We start from the raw sequence: 6,679 nt of genomic DNA on the forward strand, positions 1-6,679 counted from the left end.
CTTTCATATTGTTATCTGAGAATGTTCAGGTGAACGAACTGTTTGATAACAGGATCACAAGATTCTGTCCTTGGACTCGGAATCCAGAAGCCTGAACTAATTATTCGTGACAAGAGTTGATAAATTTGGAATTTCGTCTCAGTGATGGCGGAGAAAGGCTCTGCTTCTGACGAATTAAATTTCTACATCCGGGAACACATTTCCACAACAGGGAATGATTTGATACAACCACAGTGCAGAACTGTCACCGGCAGGGTCAAGGTTGCACGACAGAGAGAACAGTTACACAGCAGAGAGAACAGTTACACAGCAGAGAGCACAGTGACACAGCAGAGAGAACAGTTACAGAGCAGAGAGCACAGTTACACAGCAGAAAGCACAGTGACACAGCAGAGAGAACAATTACACAGCAGAGAGCTCAGTTACTCAGCAGAGACAACAGTTGCACAGCAGAGAGAACAATTACACAGCAGGGAATACATTTAATTGCCTATCTTTGTGCAACAGAAAACCCCTTTTTCCTAAATAACCAGTTTGTCCATTTCAGTATCTTGCTGGTTTGCTCGGAACCTTTTGTGTGTGTCACAAAAGGTTCTGCTTTTCTGTGTGTCTTTCTCTGTCCGTTACAGCCGGGCTGATGTTTCGTGTTATTCCCCAGCAAAGGGGAGCTTCACAACACGTGGGTTCTCGTTTATAGAAAAAAATGGATCAGGTGAATAGTTATCTGGCTACCGCAGAGCAGCAATTGCGAACACAGCGGCCTTAAGGAGCAGAGTGGCGCAGCGGAAGCGTGCTAGGCTCATAACCCAGAGGTCGATAGAGCGAAACCAACCTCTGCTATTTATATTCTCACTCACACCAAAAGCAAACATGTCGCTATCACCCTGTAGCACATCCGCCTTTTCTTTTCAGTAAATTAGTATCAAAGTCTTGCTTCCTGTGTGATCCGGACATTTATCCCAGGAATGAAGCAGACGGCATTACAGCATTGTGAAGCAAAAAGTAGCAAAATAGGGAAGCTCTTCAATTGACTCTCTGAGGAAAACAGGCAACATGTGCTGTGTGTGTATTATTGATGCCAAAATCACATTATCTCCACTGTTTGGAGTGGGTTATGTTTTATTAACACAGTCATGCCATTTGGAAAAGATAGAAACAAGAGTTTTTCAGTGTTTTCAAAGACTATAACAGCGTGAAGGGGAACAGTTTGTATAATAACTTTCAGCAATACCCCACAGAGGGGTAATAGTGTAGACACCTGGGGTGACCACTACCCAACACAAAATGGAAGATTGCAAGGAATGCAGAGAAATTGGACATGTTGTAAAAGCAAGCAGCTTGCAAAGCGCTTGTATATTCAGACTACTGCAGAAACCAGTTTTGACTGCGGCAGAAACCAGACAGCACTATGAAAAGAAACAGTTAGCATACTAATGAGGCGATACCGGGCGATCCTCAGATACAATGGTAACAAGTTAAACACAGATCGATACATTCAATGGAAGGCCAGACTTTTCGGCGCCATAGAAGTTCCAAACAAGAAGGCCTAAGAACCGCCCCAGTGATCGAGGAATTGCCCCGCTATTAGGGAATTCAAATCAATCGATTGGGAAGATACCCAATCGATTGCGAGAGTATAGAGGGTCCGCCCATGTAGGCGCAAGACCCTGAGAGGAGTATAAGACAGAGACCGCGACCCCAGCTCTCTCTCTGCCAGCCTCTCCTTGACCAGCCAGCCCTCCCAGCAGAACACCGTTTGCAACAGAAGAACCTTGAGGAGGAGAGGTCTGGACAGCAGCCGCCAAACAGTAAATCACAACGCATTACTGTAATATAATAAACGTGTGTTGTTTGAACTTACTAATTGGTGTATGGATTTATTGCTTTGAACTTGAACTTGAAAATTGTGCCGGTATCTTAACGATACCTGGCGACTCCAAAGCTAAGTAACGAAACAGAGCCAAATTGAGTGTTAAGCACTCACCCAGAACGAGCAACAATATGGATATGTACCAATATCCAATAATAAACCACAATAGAAACCGAGATCACAGTTTCCCCTCTCGGACGGATGTGAACAATCCATCCATACTATTTACAATAAGCGAAGATTCCTGCCTCCAGCCACCTCACTTTCTCCAGCTCTCTTCCTCAGTTCAAACCCCACGGAATCACGCAAACGGTTCCCGCCAATTTATTATTGCGATCGCCAGGAATCGAACCCGGTTCAACTAGCTTGGAAGACAGCTATGCTCACCAGTACACCCCCATCACTTGTTACCAAACCTTTGAAAGCAGACCAAGGCAGGCCAGCAGCACGGTTCAATTCCCGTACCAGCCTCCCCGAACAGACGCCGGAATGTGGCGACTAGGGGCTTTTCACAGTAACTTCATTTGTAGCCAACTTGTGACAATAGCGATTTTCATTTCATTGAGTCCTTTTGCTGCTTTGCATTCGTTTGATTAATTGTTTCGTTAAACAACGTCTATGTTTATGTTATTTCACTCAAATTTAAAATGTTCCTGAATGAAAGTGTCCGTGTCGGACGGCTCCCGTTCAGCCAGCAGATGGCACCAGTCCACAATATATGTATTTATTTCTGATGTTCTGTCTGTCATTACATAGGACTCTTGCTTTGCCCTGAGACCTTACCTTTGTCCTTGTGTCCTGATGCTGCCGTTTACGCCCTGTTTAAGTAATCATAGAATCCCTCCAGTACAGAAGGAGATTTTTCGGCTCATCCAGTCTGTCCTGATCCTCGGAAAGCGCACCCCAACTCGGCGCAATCCCCTCCGATCCGTCATGGTACATCAGGTCGCAGTCTCCTCTGGAGAGGAGGGTTCGAATCCCACTCCAGACATTGACATTGATTCTCAGCTGCGATAAAATGGTAGGGGTCCCGGGTTCAAATCCCGGACGTGCCCGGATGGTGTCATTGACTGAAATCGGGGAATCCAGGGAAGTTATTGCCGCGAATAAATCACTGCAGAATCCGTGAGAAACCGGACACGGTATTTAAAGGTCGTTTGATCATGGTGTGGGATTCGGAATTTATCCTCAAGTAAAAACAGACGCACGCTTGTGCATCCACGCCGCTGGCTGAAGACAATGGTTACTTGGATCCGATAAACCTTTGATTTGAGCAACGCGCTTGCAGGATGAGGTGGCCGAGTTTTCAGGGGACGGACTGCTGATCCATTGTGCTGTGGGAACGCATCCCATCATCATCGAATTTTCATCCTGTTTTCTCCGAATTGGGACTCATTTTTCCAAGATGAGTCTGCAATCAGTGATGTGACAATCCAGTCCAAGTTATGAAGCTCGGATTGCATCGAGTTGTGTTGGAAGAGCGAGAATTGAAAATCCGGTCTTGTTCGGATTGAGATGCATTGATCGGGTGGTGAGAGAGGAACCAGTCTGTCTGTTGGGTAGTGTCAAAGCAAATCGACATTTCATTGGTCGAGGGAATGAGGAGTTTAGGGAATCAGGATATTTACGCGGCAAAAATCTGCTGAAGGAGGGAATGAGGGGATTCCAAAGATGTATTCCGAACTTTAATGTAGCGGCGGCAACGCAGATTCACCAGAATGATACAGGCATAGAAGGTTTCAAATACGGGAACAGCTTAGAATTATAGAATCACAGAATTGTTACAGCACAGGGTAAGGCCATTCCGCCCACCGTGTCCATGTCAGTCACCCAGAGCTGGCGGGTAGTCCCGTGATAAAATCAGAAAATGCCGTAAAATCTCAGCAGGTCTGGCAGCAGCTGTGGAGAGGGAAACTGAGAATGGGAAGCAGGGTCATACTGGACTGGAAACTGTAACTCTGTTTCTCTCTCCACAGATGCTGCCAGACCAGCCGAGTTATCCAACATTGTCTATTTCTGTTTCAGGATTTTATGTCGAATCTCCATAGCGGCTTTGCCTTTGTGCTCGGCGTTTCTATTTACTTATTTTTGTATAAATTTAGAGTACACTATTTTTCCAATTAAGGGCCAATTTAGCGTGGCCAATCCACATACCATGCACATCTTTGGGTTGTGGGGGTGAAACCCACGCAGACATGGGAAAAATGTGCAAACTCCACACGGGCAGTGACCCAGGGCCGGAGTGACGTTTCAATTGATAAAGACTGGTCCCGTATGTCCCGTATGTCCCGTCTGGGCACTAAGGGACAATTAAGCAGGGCAAATCCACCTAATCCACGTCTTCGCACTGTGGGGAGAAAACCGGAGCACCCGGCGGAAACCCACGCAGACACGGGCAGAACGTGCAGACTCCGCACAGACAGTGAATTGAACCTGGAACCCTGGCGCTGTGAACCACTTGTGCTACCGTGATTTGTGCCCAGAGAAGTTATTGCAGCGAATATATCAGTGGAGAACACGTGAAGAAATGAGTACAATATTTTAAGACCGTTTTACCATTGTGTGGAACTGATATATGAAATAAAAAACCGCACTCTTGTGCATCCAGGTAACTGGCTGAATGGAATGTTTGCATGTAACCCCGATAAACCTTTGATTTATTTGCTGAACAAGAATTTCCCCATCTCTGCCTTGAAGGTAATCAAAGTTCCGCTTCCGCCGATTCCTGAGGCAGAGTTCCAAAGTCGCACAGCTCACTGAAAGTGAGAGATTTCCTCATCTCCGTCCGAAAAGCGCGACATCCTTGTTTCTAACTGCTCACCACTTCTGGTCTCACGCACGAGCGGTGAGATCTTTTTAACGTAACGCAAACAGGGAATCGAACTTGGGGCCCTGGAGACGTGAATACAATGTGCTAACCACTGTGCTACCGTGCTGCCCAAACAGTTGGTTCAATACTCTCAGATAGTAATATGGAAACGCCCAACTTGGTGCTCGAACGCACGGCATTGGGATGTAGAGTTTTACGCTCCACCAACTAAGCTGGCCGAGTTTCCTAATGGATTGGATTGGAATGGATTTGTTTATTGTCACGTGTACCGAGGTACAGTGAAAAATATTTTTCTGCAAACAGCTTAACAGATCATTCAGCACATGGAAGAAAAGGGAATTAAACAGAATTCAAGAAAATACATGAGAATACATAATACGGCAACACAAGATATACAATGTAACTACATAAGCATTGGCATCGGTTGAAGCCTACTGGCTGTAGGGTTAATGAGGTCAGTCAATAAGAGGGTCATTTAGGAGTCTGGTGACAGTGGCGAAGAAGCTGTTTTTGAGTCTGTCCATGCGTGTTCTCAGACTTCTGTATCTCCTGCCCGATGGAAGAAGTTGGAAAAGTGAGTAAGTGGGGTGGGAGAGATCCTTGATTATGCTGCCCACTTTCCCCCACAGCGGGAGGTATAGATGGAGTCCACGGATGGGAGGCAGGTTCGTGTGATTGACTGGGCAGTATTCACGACTCTCTGAAGTTCCTTGCGGTCCTGGGCCAAGCAGTTGCCATACCAGGCTGTGATGCAGCCCGATAGGATGCTTTCTATGGTGCATCTGTAAAAGTTGGCAAGGGTTAATGTGGACATGCCGAATTTCCTTAGTTTCCTGAGGAAGTATAGGCGCTGTTGTGCTTTCTTTGTGATAGCGTCGACGTGAGTGGACCAGGACAGATTTTTGGTGATGTGCATCCTTAGGAATTTGAAACTGCTAACCATCTCCACCTCGGCCCCGTTGATGCTGACAGGGGTGTGTACAGTATTTTGCTTCCTGAAGTCGATGACCAGCTCTTTAGTTTTGCTGGCATTGAGGGAGAGATCGTTGTCGTTACACCATTCCACTTGGTTCTCTATCTCCCTCCTGTATTCGGACTCGTCGTTATTCGAGATCCGGCCCACTATGGTCGTATCGTCAGCAAACTTGTAGATAGAGTTGGCACCAATTTTTGCCACGCAGTCGTCTCTGTACAGGGAGTAGAGTAGGGGGCTAAGTACGCAGCCATGCAGGGCACCGGTATTGAGGACTATTGTGTTGGTGTCCATTCTAACTGATGTTTGATGTTTGATAGTGTTTGATGGAACTGCTCAAAAATATAAACTGAGCGGGTAAATCTGAAATATCCGGAAGAAATTACCAGAATTGTGGTTTTGAACGGAGTCATTTCGGGAACAATCCGACACAAAGAGAAATTCCTGCAGAATTTCATCTGCAGAAAACATCCCTGAGCCTGACGTGATTTGAACACGCAACCTTCTGATCTGGAGTCAGACGCGCTACCGTTGCGCCACAAGCCCAACTGGTGAGCAGTTCGTGTTTCCCATCATAGATTTATGTTTTATTTTCACCCAACGGCGAAAAAAACTCAAAGAAGTCAGATTGAGGGATATTAAAGGATCACGCAGTAAAGCAGCTGTGCCAATTGGTTAAGGTGATCCACAATAACCCATTGTGCTCAGTACACGTAGCTTCAAATCCCATCCTGTCCGTAACGTGTCTGTTGTGTTTCTGTTTGGTCCCCTTCATGAGCGCGAAGTAAAAATGCTGCGATTTTTAGCTTTTGTTTGAGGGCTGGTGGGGGGGGGGGGGGGGGGTGAATCGTCGAACACTGTTAAGAATTTATTTCATTCCCCGCTGGACCTGCGCATAAATTCTGAGTGAAAAACTGTTTCGCTTTCTCAGGAAGTGAGGTATTAATTTCCAATTTGTTATTGCGGTGGCAGGGAATACGAACCCAAGTCAACTGCTTGGAAGGCA

At 46.1% G+C, this 6,679-nt stretch overlaps 1 non-coding gene across 1 annotated transcript; it reads right to left on the minus strand.

Moving 5' to 3' along the window:
* Positions 1-6,147: 6,147 nt before the first annotated feature.
* trnaw-cca lies at positions 6,148-6,219 on the minus strand. The gene has a single exon. It is a non-coding gene; the product is annotated as a tRNA-Trp (tRNA).
* Positions 6,220-6,679: the final 460 nt, after the last annotated feature.

Source organism: Scyliorhinus canicula, chromosome 31 (genome assembly GCF_902713615.1).
Source record: "Scyliorhinus canicula chromosome 31, sScyCan1.1, whole genome shotgun sequence".
Taxonomy (NCBI): Eukaryota; Metazoa; Chordata; class Chondrichthyes; order Carcharhiniformes; family Scyliorhinidae; genus Scyliorhinus; species Scyliorhinus canicula.